This window comes from Triturus cristatus, chromosome 3_2 (genome assembly GCF_964204655.1).
Source record: "Triturus cristatus chromosome 3_2, aTriCri1.1, whole genome shotgun sequence".
Classification (NCBI taxonomy): Eukaryota; Metazoa; Chordata; class Amphibia; order Caudata; family Salamandridae; genus Triturus; species Triturus cristatus.
The window spans coordinates 1,161,831,164-1,161,844,503 of NC_140584.1; the positions used below are offsets into that span (position 1 = coordinate 1,161,831,164).

The following is a 13,340-nucleotide window of genomic DNA, read 5'->3' on the forward strand; positions in this document are numbered from 1 at the left end:
ACCTATCTTACTACTGGTCTCTTTTCTTGCTACATCTTCCTCTACCTCCCCCTCAAGATATCAATACACCATAGTTCTTTTCTCTTTGAAGCTCCATCTCTATTTAATCTCACCATTTCTATCTCACCTCTCTATTTATACATCACCCTCTCTCACCTCTGTCTCTACTTTTCTCTCCATCTCACTCTGTACTTCTGCATCAACTTCACATGTTTTTCTTGACCTCACCTCTCTCTCTTTTACCCATTTTCTCTTTATACCTCATCTCTCTTTCCGGCCCTCACCGCTCTCACCTTCTGTGTGGCCCAGTAATCACTTTACCAGATAAATATTTCTATACTTCCCATTTTGTCCCAGTTTCTGCCTTGCAACTCTCTTTCTCCCTTGCATCGCTTTATACTTCTCTCACTGCCTAACTTTTCTACATGTCTCCTTCTTTCTCTCTTTACCTCTTTCTCTCTAACTCACCTCTCTGTCTACCTCATTTTTCTCAACAAGCCCTCGTTGTACCTAGCCTATCCTTTACATTTCCTTCTCTCTGTCATTAGTTCTATCTCTATCGCACTCTAAAATTGAATCTGTCTCTACACCACTATTTCTCCACCGAACTCTTCCTGTTGTAACCTATGTGCATCTTTCTTCTGGCTACCTCACCTCTCTGTGACCTCCAGTCCCCAAAGTCTGTCTCCATCTTATGTAGGCCAGACACCATCTTAGTTCATGCAGGCCGCCATCTAACTTAATTTAGACAAATTTCCCAGATTTATGCAGAATCATTATCATATCTGCCTTCTAATGCAGATGTCACCAGACCTTATCTTTCTAGGAACTGTGATAGCTTCAAGTCCCTCAATTAATGACATAGATACAATATCTAATGCGACATTCGTACGGGTCAGCTGTCTCCTCCTCACCATGTCATGGTTAAATAAGAACACATACAGACATATAACCAAATTAATGTAGTCTGAATTGACATCCTTTTGCCTTATATGTTCATAAGAAAATGTTTGGGAAGTATCCCTTGATGCATAAAATCTATGTCAGACATTCCTAAACTTATGTCAGAAATGTCAAATTCAGATAAGATTTAGGATATAGGGTTTGCCTCTTGACCACTTATCAGAAGAGGTGTTTGGCCCAGATTATTGCCCGAGATTCTGCAAGAGACGGTCACACCTGCTGCCAGCGCACTTCACACAAGCTAATAACGCGTGTCCCGGAAAAAGACAGACTGACTGCTGCTGCTGAAGTGGGTATTTTACCTTCGTGGGGAACCCTGTCTTCATGCCTCCACTGATAAAGATAGGTTTTGCTGTCCACGAGGTACGCAGTGTATCTCTTCTCCCTAAGAAACTCTAGACTGCAAGCTGCTGCGCCTTCATGCTCTCATAGTATAGCGCATAGAAGTAGGCATTAGGGTGTTAGGCTCTAGATGACATTTTGACAATGCTAGAAATGTTCATTCTATTCTCGGTATTTATTACGTGTCTGCTTGCTGCTTATATAATATTCTGTGTAGTTGTTTTAGATGAACTGAGAAACAGATTGTTTATGCAGTAATAAATACTTTTAATGTAAAAGTGTTTATTCTTCTTATTATAGTGTGTAATGCTGTGAATAACAAAATAAGGTTTGTTGCTGTTTCCAAGTTCTAAGTCAATTACACATTTGATAGTGTTTTGCGGGCCTCAATAACTTGTCTTTCACACTGATCGCTGGTGCATTGCACTAAGCTCGCCCGTGTCACCTGTGGGTGGGAAGGCACCCCTTTTAAAGTTAAGCCAAAGTTGTAACTTATGCAACAACTCTGTTTACTTTGTGTCTCACACTACTGCTCCTATTTTTCAATCACACCTCTAGCTCCATTCTCCTCCTACTTCACCTGTCTCGCGGCACTCTTCCTTCCACCCCGCTGCCATTCTGTCTTCCACTCCTTCCATTAAACGTACTCTGTAGAGCCTGAAGTCACTGCCCAGAAAGAGAAGTATACACATAGAAAGAGGAGAGAGGGACAAGGCAAGAGAAGAGAGTTAGTGTGATGGAATAGCGAACATACAAGCCACACAGTAATAGTTAGATTTGTGCTGCTCCTATAAGAATGCCAGTTATAAAGGGGGATTTATTTGTGATTCTGAATACCCTGCAATTCAATCTACAATTTGAAGTACTATGTGCATATGTATTGATTTGATATTGTGCACTAGCCCATTAAACATCCAGCTAGTCACCTTATTGTGCACTTTCTCCAGTGAGATGAAAAGGCGGGTTTGAACACCAGATTTCCAGGTAAAATATTGTTGTTGAAAGACACTCAAATCTAGCTCCAAGTGCAAAAAGAGGTTGTATTTGTCAACTATTGCTTAAGCATTCTTTTGGTACGGTTTGATTTGCAGATGCCAATCACTGAACGTTCGGCTGTGTATTGTATACCACTAATTCAGAAAAGGAGGATTTTTCTGTAAATTTTCTCTTTAATTTGGGGGTGTTAATTGATAAAATGTAAAGTTTAGTAAAAAGACAAGCTGGACACGCATGCAACAACCACGGACAGGTTCTTGGCAAGCAGTTGTAACATGTGTGTGTGTGTGTGTGTGTGTGTGTGCAGATGCCTCTGCAACATGTATGAGGTAAGTGCATGTGTGAGGTGCACACTGCACAGCAGCCATGCAGTAGACACCTATCTGACAGGCATAGGTTGTATGTGTGTGTACGCGCACATAGGGTATAAGCAGATGCCTCTGCAGCATGTTTTATGTAAGTGCACGTGTAGAAGATGTGAGGTACACACTGCACATGGCCAGGTCTAAACTGGGTGGCATGGTGAGCAAAAGAATCATGGATTTAACCCAGATCTCTTGACTGGGTGAGAATGTTTTGATTTGTTCTGCATTCCATCCATCAATTGTGTGTCTTTTGCTTTCTCGCCCTAAGTGTGCCAGGTATGCCCAGACGTGGGTCCTGGGCTCACTGTGCCACTGGAATCAAGCTATCCTGGCTGATGAGGGGTGAAACTCTGAAACCGGTCCTAGGATGCTTGTTTCCGGGTCCAGGGAGAACCTGGCTTGGCAGTTCGGGCTGGACTGTTCCCATGAGGCACAGGGTCAAGACTGATTTGCATATGGCCAGGTCTAAACTGGGGTGGCATGGTGAGCAAAAGAATGATGGATTTAATCCAGATCTCTTGACTGGGGGTGAATGTTTTGATTTGTTCTGCATTCCGTCCATCACTTGTGTGTCTTTTGGTTACTCATTGCACAGCAGGCATGGGTTACGTGTGTGTGTGTGTGTGTGCGTGTGTGTGTGTGTGTGTGTGTGTGTGTGTGTGTGCACATACACGCATAGGGTCAAGACAGATGCCCCTGCACCATGTGTGATGTAAGTGCATATGTAGCCGTCATGAGGTACGCACTGCACATCAGGCATGCAGTAGGCACCTGTGCTGCAGGCGTGGGTTGCGTGTGTGTGTGTGTATGCAGGCACATTTGGCTAGACAGATGCCTCTGCAGCATGCATGATGTAAGTGCATGTGTAGCAGGTGTGAGGTACTCACTGCACAGCCGGCATGCAGTAGGCACCTGTACTGCAGGCATAAGGCTGCATATGTGTGTCTGTGTGCACACACATAGGGATAGACGGATACCTCTGTAGCAGCAGGCATGCAATAGACACCTGTACTGCAGGCTTAGGGTTGCATGTGTGTGTACTTGTGTGTGTGTATGTGCACTCGTGCATAGGATCTAGGCAAATGCCTCTGCAGCATGTATCCTGTAAGTGCATGTGTAACAAGTTTGTGGTACACACTGCCCAGCAGGCGTGTATTAGACACCTATGTTGCAAGCGTAGGGTTGCATGCCTGTGTATGTGTGTGTGAGTATGTGAGTGCGTATGCACACGTGGAGCTCAAGCAGATGCCTCTGCAGCATGTATTATGTAAGTGCTGTAATGTAGGTGGGAGGTACACACTACACAACAGACGTGTATCAGACACCTGTACTGTAGGCATAGGGGTGTGTATGTATGTGTGTGTGCGCACACGCACTCGTGGAGTTCAGGCGGATACCTCTGCAGCATGCAGTAGCGGCTGCAACCGGATGGGGGCGTGTGAGACCGGCCTCACGGCGTTGCCCTCTCCATCATCCCGCCAACCTGCAACCACCCTCAAGACACGACATCCCCGACTCCGGCCGCCCCAGCCACCCCCGATCCACGGGCCGGCCAGAGACCTGACAGACTCAACACCCTACCACGCATGCCCAACCGAGGGAGCGGGAACCCTCGAGCCAGACCCAGAGGCGCCAGCCCAGTCACACCTCGGGTCGCCTTCCCCGGGAGGACTCAATCGGCCACCAGGCCCCTGGGGAGCAGGCGCCTCCCCTACCGAGCGTCTGGGGTCCCTCCCAGACCCACCTGAAAAGACCAAAGAAGTGAGCGGCAGGAAATCCCGCCGAACCCCCTCCGTCATCCCAGTCCCCCCTCTGCGAGCACTCCGGACTTCAAAGAACCAGCGGAGTATAACAAGGGGTGCCGGAGGAACAAGGACAGAGAAGACCTGGAACCATCTGAGCCTGCTGACGCTGTCGCGGCTCCTGAACGCTGAAGTCACCTGGGCCTGCTGAGTGACTCGCGGCCTCTTGCTATTGAACCATCTGAGCCCTGCGGACGAGGTCGCGGCTCCCGAACACTGAACCACCTAGGCCTGCTGAGCGACTCGCGGCCCCCAGCATTGAACCATCTGAGCCTGCTGACGGAATCGCGGCTCCTGAACTCCGACCACCTGTGCCTGCTGAGAGACTCGCGGCGCTCCCCTTGAGGACGACTCGATAAGAGATCGCCCAGAGACACAACACCCTCCAGCTCGAGGATTGTGAGCTTCCGCAGGGTATTTCGCAGAGACACTATCTTGAAAGACTGTCCCGCTACCCCCATTCCCCACGACTGATTTGTGGTACGTTGTGCCACTGCTGTACTATTTGCCTTTTGGGTCATAAAGATCCCTGAAATCATCGATAAAAGAACTTATCGTCCTACAAAGAATACGTGTGGTGTCCCTCTGTTCACAGTGCAGCTCAGGGTGTGCGCGCCTGGTTCGGCTTACTTGGGAGAGGTGGGTCAAAGGGGTGGGCAAGACGTGTTCGAACCCCCTTCCGGCGGACGCCTTTCCAACAGGGCGGTTAGGGGGGGGGGGGGTGACGTGCCCTAATTAACCATGAAAAAACCTTACCTTAAAACGGACGTCCGCCGCCTCCCCTGCGTCCTCTTCCTTCTTCATTTATGCAGTCCGACCGGCAGCAGGAAACACCCGGCACAGAGGCTCCCCCGAGCCAATCACCAAATGCAGCGTTGTGATTGGTCTGAGCATGTGTATCGGCACTCAGACTGGAACAGGGAGCCTGTGCATGTTCCTCACCAGGCTGTGTAATGCAGCCTGGTTGGAACATGCAAAGTGCGCATGAACTGTTTGGTCAACTCAAGAGGGCCGGCCAAACAGTTCATGCGCACTTTGGGAGTGCAAACCACTTCTCCCCTGCTCTGGGCAGCCTGCACTGCCCCACACAGTGCACACAGGCCGCTGACTGCATGCAATCGGAAGAATAAAAGGACAATAACAATACGTTATTGTTATTTTATTTTTCCTTTTTGTGCAGTGGGACAACGCTACTCCGCCTTTGCGGAGGAGCCGCCACTGGCAGCATGTATCATGTGAGTGCACGTGCAGCAGGCGTGAGGTACACACCTATACTGCAGGCATAGAGTTGCATGTGTGTGTGTGTGTGCGCTTGTGCATAGGATCTAGGTCGGGAGATGCTTCTGCAGCTAGTATCATGTAAGTGCACGCACAGCAGGCGTGAGGTACACACTGCACAGCAGGCGTGCAATAGACACCTATACTGCAGGCGTAGAGTTGCATGTGTGTGCGCTCGTGCATAGGATCTAGGAGATGCTTCTGCAGCTTGTATCATGTAAGTGCACACCCAGCAGGCGTGAGGTACACACTGCACAGCAGGCGTGCAATAGACACCTATACTGCAGGCGTAGAGTTGCATGTGTGTGTGTGCCCTCGTGCATAGGATCTAGGAGATGCTTCTGCAGCTTGTAACATGTAAGTGCACACGCAGCAGGCGTGAGGTACACACTGCACAGCAGGCGTGCAATAGACACCTATACTGCAGGCGTAGAGTTGCATGTGTGTGTGTGCCCTCGTGCATAGGATCTAGGAGATGCTTCTGCAGCTTGTATCATGTAAGTGCACACGCAGCAGGCGTGAGGTACACACTGCACAGCAGGCGTGCAGTAGACACCGGTGCAGCAGCCACAGAGCCGCAGACAGCTGAACTCTACAGCAGGCTCATACACTGCTCCAGGAGGCCACTTCTGCGGCTCCCACTCAATTCAATTCAATTCAATTCAGCTTTATTCGGAGCAAATTAATGTCCATAAAAGCAATCACAGTCATATTCACAAATACATAACATGAATACTTACAGCAGACATAATCACATTTCATATACAATATTAATCCTTAAAAACGTAATACAGCTTAAAATTACATATCTACATCTAAAAAACACATACTTTTCCTCAGGTTGATGCATTTGTTTAAAAAGGAAGCAGTATAAAAACAAATATCAGCAGATTGTAAGTTAAAAATCAATTTCATAGCCTGCTCAACCGTCCGTGTACCATATTTGACAAACATGGGCTTTAGCAAAATAACACGGAAGTTGGAGTACAGCTTACAAAATAATATAAAGTGCATTGTGCTCTGCTTGGAAAAACCGTCACATCTACAAGGACCTATAGGGTATTTTCTCATTACAGGATGTGCCACCAGATGATGCACTATTCCAAATCTCAGTCTGGTTAGTACAAATTTATGTGTTGGTCTGGTGACAAGAGTTAGATAGACGGGAAATCCATCCATGGACAGATATCTGTTGTAAAACATAACAGTGGACAAAGAACCTGCAATTACTATTCTTTTCCTCTCTGCAAAGGCTAGAAAAATCCTTTTCAGCTCAGTCTTGGGGATTGATAAAACAGCATTTGGATCAGTTATGATATTCAGGTTGAAAATATCCGAAAAGCACATAATAATGTATTTAATCCAGGGGATTGCCTTTACATTATCTAATCGCATACAGTCCTGGATTATAGACCTAGTGAAAGATTTTTCTTCATTCAACCAAATTGATCTCCACAACATCAAAGGTCTAAGTGACAAAAGATCGGATAAATAATTAACATTTAGTTCATGATGACATAATGCATTAGAGGCCGAAGTGGGTAAACACAATACCTTTTTTAGGAAAGAATTCTGTTCCAGTTGCAACTCATGTACGCTACTGTAGCCCCAAATTCCAGCCCCATATAATGCAATCGAAACACATCTAGCCTGATAAATTTTTACCATGTCTCTGGTCCTACGATCCCCAATTTTCTGTGCAAATCTGAAAATTCCATGTGCATTTCTAGCCATTTTATTGCGTATATTATTAAATTCATGTGTCCAATTTTTATCCTCAGCAAAGGTTATTCCTAAATAACAGAATTTGTCCACCTGCTGCACTTTTATTTTATCTATAAAAAACCCTTTCGCTGCATGTTTAATTTTCTTTGGTCCACAGATCATTGTATAAGTTTTGCTTTTGTTGATAACTAATTTTTTATCTTTAATAAAAGATACAAAACTATCCATTAATCGTTGTAACCCTATCGGAGTTCTTGACAGCAATACAGCATCGTCGGCGTATAATAACACCGGAACGGGGGTACCGTTAATCATTGGGGCATCTGCAGGTACTTTTTTTAAAATAGCATCAACATTATTTATAAATAAAATGAATAAAAGAGGAGCTAAAACACAACCCTGCCTTATACCGCGTTTAACGCTAAAGTTCCTAGTGCATTCACCCTTCCTACCAAAACGTACACATGTTTTTAATCTCTCGTACATTCTGGCAAGAAAATAAATTATGCCCTTTGGCGCCCCTAATTCTAACAGGGTCATCCACAAAATAGAGTGGTCGACCATGTCGAAGGCGCTACTTAAATCAGCAAAGCACATGTAAATATGGCCAGATTTGGCTTCACTGTATTTCCCGATCAATAATTCTAAATTAATACATTGATCGAGTGTACCCCTACCTTTCCTAAAGCCATATTGGCTATCTGTCAGAATATGGTCCTGTTCAACCCATTCTTCCAGTCTGACCAGCATAATCCTACTCATTACTTTTACTGAGGCATCCAATAATGAGACTGGTCGATAATTTTTCGCATCGGACCTAGATCCCTTCTTGTATATAGGTACAATTATAGACTCCTCCCAAGTTTGTGGAGGGCCTATACAAACTGCGGCATTAAAAACAACAGCCAACAACGGACCCCATACTTCTGGCGTCTCCTTATATACATCACTTGGGACCCCATCCGGGCCTTGGGCCTTTCCTCCCTTACTTGCTCTTATCCCACTTTCCACTTCTTCCACATTAATATCAAGTGGTATGATAGGCCATCTTTCTGACCCAACATTACTATTTTTATTTGAGTCAAAGATACTAGAGAAATGGGTAATCCATCCTTCACAGGAAACATTTGCTGTTAACTCAGGGATATTTGTTTCCTTAAGGAACGGAGAATTAACTGTTGTCCAAAATAATACAGAATTCGATAGTTCTGCCGCCTGATTAAGAGATTCCCACGCTTGTAGCTGCAAAACCTTCTTCCTTTCTTTAATAGCCTTTTTGTATTCTAGCCTCCGAATAGTTATTAGTTTTTTATCCCTAGGTCTTATTACTAGGGCTTGCTTAAGGTCGGTCAGGGCAGCCGAACAAATTTTATCACACCAAACAAAGCCAGGCTTCTTACTGCCCCTACTACCACTTGTGAACTTGTCGTTAATGGCATTGTTGATACCTTTAAAACTAGATAAGACCCGCTCATGATCTAATCTATTTTCTAAAATAAAGACAATGTCTGCTAAATTCTTCATGATAATAGATTTGGTTAATTCAGATGCTTTAGCACCTATCCACCTCAGCCTTACCCCATTAACCCTGTGTGCTTCAATGTTTTCAACTGTAGCCCCTGCCTCTTCATCATTCTCCTCCCACAAAGTCATGGGGACGATAATACAGTTGTGATCACTGGTATCCATTATTTCAATTTCAAGTGGGCCAAAACAATCGGCAATACTGGAGGATACCAACACATGGTCAATTACAGAATTGGCACGCCAATTCCTAAATGTGGGGATAGGCGAACCATTACTATCCCTGCAACAATCCAAAATTTCCAGGTCAAGGCACCCCATTAATGCATTCACTTTTTCCCCATACATATCATGCCCAAAATGTGGGACCTCCCATCCAGCATTATTTGTAACCCCACAAGCTTTAGTGGATAGTAATTCGCATAATGAAACATTGAAATCCCCACACCAAATGATATCAAATACTTCATGAGAAATCGAACTTAGGTTCTCAATAGCATTAGTCAGATCAGTAACAATTCTGCCCCTGGTACTATCAAAAATGTTATTATAATAATTGATCAGAAGGATATTACGACTTTTACCTTCTTGGATCCAAATCATCTGTATTAGGTTTCCTACCGGCACATATTTTATCACCGTCATCTGTCGATGGACCGATACAAGGGTGAGTAAACCCCCCTTAGCTCTACCCGGTCCCTCTCCATATGCTGGCAGGTTATATGAAACGAACCCCTCATAATCAATATTATCTTTGCACCAGGTTTCCTGAAAGCATAGGATATCATACCTGTTAATAAAGGAGTTCCAACCCGGGTCCCTACTTTTAGTTTTCAGACCAGCTACGTTCCAGCACACCAACCTGGAACATATACCTGCTCTGATTGTACTCCCTCTAGGAGTACCTTGGGTATCTCCCTCCATAATGCCAGCCTCAGTAATTTGGCCCAAATCACCAGAATTCATACAACCATCTGGTATGGTCTCAGCCTCATCCTGTTCAGGCACCAATCTGGGGGTCAAAGTTGTTATACCAGAGATTACAGATATGCAATCATCTCTATGATCCTCCAAATTCAGTTCCTCTTCCCTTCCCGCACATATCTCCGTCTCCTTTATACGTCAATCATTAGAGTCCAGAGTGCTAAGTGCAAGAAATCTATTCTGGGTTGGGATATCAAAATGGGGTTTACAAATAGGTGGATAAATAGAATTTCTATTGTTGACCCTCCCTTTGACATTAAGGTGATTATAAAAGTATCCTAGCGCTCGAGCACATACATTACCATCTAAGATTGGGAGAGATGCCGCTCTTAGGAGGACGGTAGAGACGTGCTGCGGGTATTTGAAGTTAATAATTACACAGTCCCCTTTTAGTCTTTTCCTATCACTCCCAATCCAGTTGGCTCTTCTGGTTGTCAAAATATTGTCAGAAAAATTCAATGGGAAACCACATTGTCTATTTAACCACGACAAACATTTGTTTTTTAAGGAATCGTGAGTTTCTTGGGGAACCTTGTTGTCTAGCGGTGGCACATTTGTTAGTACCACCACATAGGGAGCACACTCAGGTGGGAGGTTAACAGCACCCTTCATTTTATTTCCCTCCCAGCTGTTTATATTATCTAAAGCAGGCAAATTACTGCCTGATGGGTTGGTGCCTATTTGTGGTATTACCAGAGTAGCACTATCGTTCGCTTTGTTCCCTGTGGCTTTCTTAGCAGGGTCTCCCTGTCCTTGATTCTTACTTTGGGTATTAGTAGTGTCGGCTACCACCTCTATAGCAGGAGTAGAAGCAGACACTTCTCCCAATTTGCCTAAGGCCTTATTTAGCAAACCGCCCAATCTGACAACTTCTTCCGTTAACTCCTCTATTTTGAAAACCAGCGGATCTATTATATCCTTAATCTTGGTACCAATAATCTCCTCAATGTTACTAACAATATTATCCTCTATTCCCGCCTTATTGACTGAGCTCAAGGCAGTATTCCCAAGGTCTTTATCTGATTGGTCTGCAGATTTCTTTCCATTACATAATGTCCCCTTTTTAGACTGGAATTTCCTGCATGTTCTTACTGATCGTTTTTTTGGGGGAGGTGAACATTGTTCCACCCTATCGTGGCAGTCATCTATTATTAACTCATTGGGGCTAATATGTACAGAATCAAGTTGCCCCAGCTCGGTTAACTCAACCACCTCCGGGGTGGTAGTATCAAAGTGATTATTTGCATCCTCCATGCCGGAGGTTGATAAACCTCCTGAGGGGCTCTCTCGGGGTGGGGTACTAGCTTTCCCCAATGACTGTCGTCTTTCAGAATTTATCTTATTAACCCTCTGAACCAAATAGTTATCCATTGTACGTGGCCCCGAAGAGGCTTTAGATCTAGACATATTGTAAACAGTCACACCCTCGTCACAAGCCTGCTGAATTGATAGAACGTTATGTCCGTTAATAATTACTTAAATGACAATTTAAAACACTAACGATTATTGGCAAATACTCAATATCACCCCCGCTGCTTCTTACTAATCTTGTGACCAGGACCAGCGTCTCTGGCCCAGTCCAGTCTCCTCAGGCCTCTGAGGGCCACAGAGGGCCCGCCCTTTGCCCGGGCTTAGCCCGGCGCCGCCCGCGCGCGTCCCGCGACGCGGAGGGAGCCTCTCAGTTATAAGCGCCTCAGGGCGCGCAGGGAAGCGGAAGCGGAAGATACCGCTAGGGACTCTGGGGGCTGTAGTCCCTTTCGCGGCGTCCAGCGCGGTCTCAGCGCGGTGTCACAGCCTCCGACCCCCAGGCAATGCAGAGTGCGCAGCGGAGCGTCCTTCCACCAGGTAGGTTTGTTGACAATGTCCCCCGCTCCACCGAGGGAGCCTCTCAGTTATAAGCGCCTCAGGGCGCGCAGGGAAGCGGAAGCGGAAGATACCGCTAGGGACTCTGGGGGCTGTAGTCCCTTTCGCGGCGTCCAGCGCGGTCTCAGCGCGGTGTCACAGCCTCCGACCCCCGGGCAATGCAGAGTGCGCAGCGGAGCGTCCTTCCACCAGGTAGGTTTGTTGACAATGTCCCCCGCTCCACCGAGGGAGCCTCTCAGTTATAAGCGCCTCAGGGCGCGCAGGGAAGCGGAAGCGGAAGATACCGCTAGGGACTCTGGGGGCTGTAGTCCCTTTCGCGGCGTCCAGCGCGGTCTCAGCGCGGTGTCACAGCCTCCGACCCCCGGGCAATGCAGAGTGCGCAGCGGAGCGTCCTTCCACCAGGTAGGTTTGTTGACAATGTCCACGCTCCACCGAGGGAGCCTCTCAGTTATAAGCGCCTCAGGGCGCGCAGGGAAGCGGAAGCGGAAGATACCGCTAGGGACTCTGGGGGCTGTAGTCCCTTTCGCGGCGTCCAGCGCGGTCTCAGCGCGGTGTCACAGCCTCCGACCCCCGGGCAATGCAGAGTGCGCAGCGGAGCGTCCTTCCACCAGGTAGGTTTGTTGACAATGTCCCCCGCTCCACCGAGGGAGCCTCTCAGTTATAAGCGCCTCAGGGCGCGCAGGGAAGCGGAAGCGGAAGATACCGCTAGGGACTCTGGGGGCTGTAGTCCCTTTCGCGGCGTCCAGCGCGGTCTCAGCGCGGTGTCACAGCCTCCGACCCCCGGGCAATGCAGAGTGCGCAGCGGAGCGTCCTTCCACCAGGTAGGTTTGTTGACAATGTCCCCCCCGGCTCCCACTCAAAGGTTACTGACATGACAAAACCAGGTGTATGTTGTCTTGGCTGCCATAAGGGGCGTGGCTACCAGTGGTGCAGCTGGTGCAGTTGCACCGGGACTTAGAGCCCTGAGGGGCCCATTCACCCTGATACTTGCTGTATTTCCCAGCTCCAACAACAGTCAAAGGGGCCCCTGTCCATGCTGGCACCAGGGCCCGCGGCCCCCTGGCCGGGCTAATGGTTGCCATGATTCCATCGCCTCTTCGAGCGGGGGCATTTCCCATAAGATGCAAGACATTTCTAACATAAGTTCCTTCTTCGCATCCGGGGGAAGGGGGCATCTCGATCTATGCAGAGTGGCGCGATAGGGAGGTGCATTTAAGTTGCATTTTCAACAGCCTCATTACCATAGCTAAACCCCCTCGCGTGAGCTGCGAGTGTGAGTAGCGCTGTTTCACCATACTCTTGCGATGCGTGATCCGCAGCACTCCGGACCTTTACACCCACATATGTAATCAGGAGCAAACTGTTTCGGTGCCTCTTCCTGTCCCCTGGTATTCGTTGACAGCATCTAGAAGTTGGAAACGGTAGCAGTAAGCACGATATCAATATATTACAGTCAAGGCTATCGACTATCATTTAAAGCGCTCTAAACCAGAGAGTG

The 13,340-nt window shown here is 47.0% G+C and overlaps 1 protein-coding gene across 3 annotated transcripts in view; it reads left to right on the forward strand.

The window, feature by feature from the left end:
• Positions 1-13,340, forward strand: part of LOC146859332 (uncharacterized) — a 497,958-nt gene that overhangs the window by 300,339 nt on the left and 184,279 nt on the right. The gene's annotated exons all lie outside the window — the stretch shown is intronic.